Genomic DNA, 1,195 nt, shown 5'->3' with positions numbered 1-1,195 from the left:
TTTTTTTCTTTTATTATTATTATTTTTTATGCAACTGTACTCAGCAGATGGAAGTATTTTTTTCTGAAAAGAGGCCCCTGAAAATTATGAAGGGGTAAACAAATGCTTTTTGGCTGCCACCTGCCCAAGACACAACATCAAATTTGTAGTGGCCTAGGAAAAAAGCTGCAGCTTGTGTGTTGCTATATCCTGTGTTAGGAGACAACAGAAGTGAACTGGTTTGGTTGTTAGGAATGAAGCAGGGTACCTTTGTTCTTCCACTCACATACAAAATAGATCAGCACTGAATAGTCTTTATTCTTATTTCAGTTTCTTTACGTGAGCTTTGTGCACCATCTTCAAAAAAAAGAGTTTAGCTTATATTATGATGTTTGGATTGCTCCCACAGGGGATAATTGAAAACACAATTACATTACCTCTCAGACACGTTCTTTTCTCCTGGATGGTTACAGGCAAGAAAGGCCAATCGTGAGCATTGTAAGCAATGGGATGAAAAGGCTGGAACAAACTGTATGCAATTATCATAGGAGACTGGATGGAACTGGCCAGAATCCAGGTGTGGTACAAATGAGCAAAAACAAAGGAGCTGCATTTGCTTACCTCCTGCCTGAATCCAATCTATTGATTTTAGCATATGAAAAGCAGTGGGACTGGGAGGAATTCAGCTGTAATTCCTGCTTTGTTGTACAGAGCTGAACTCTCATTCATTTCAACCTGCAAAAGATGGAGAGCAGAACGTTTAAGAAATTCAAAGCAGAACATTACAAAGTAGAGGCAGTGCCCAGAGGTCTGATCCCAACCACTTTTAAAAGAAAACAAAATTATTACTAAGATCTTTGCTACGAAACTTGAGTGGAATCAGGATTAAGGTTCTAGGCCACCAGAGAAAAATCACATGTAATAAAGTAACGCTGCACTGTCCCAAAGTAGTATAAGAAAAATGTACTGGCATGTGCTTCTGGTGTTACAAGACAGGCCAACCAAAACTTGTTGGATAAAACTCCTTACAAACTTGCAGGAATATGAAGCAGCATTCAGAATGAGCACAGCTCAGAGGAGGTTTACACATAGTAAACAAGCAATGTTCCTGGTGAAACGCGCTTTCACTAGGATGTGTTTTATGATTTTCACATCAGTCTATTAAAATTAGGAATGACCCCATCTTCACTGGCCATGAAGTATAATCTCATAACAT

This window comes from Parus major, chromosome 4 (genome assembly GCF_001522545.3).
Source record: "Parus major isolate Abel chromosome 4, Parus_major1.1, whole genome shotgun sequence".
In the NCBI taxonomy this organism is placed as follows: domain Eukaryota; kingdom Metazoa; phylum Chordata; class Aves; order Passeriformes; family Paridae; genus Parus; species Parus major.
This window is presented reverse-complemented; position numbering follows the sequence as displayed.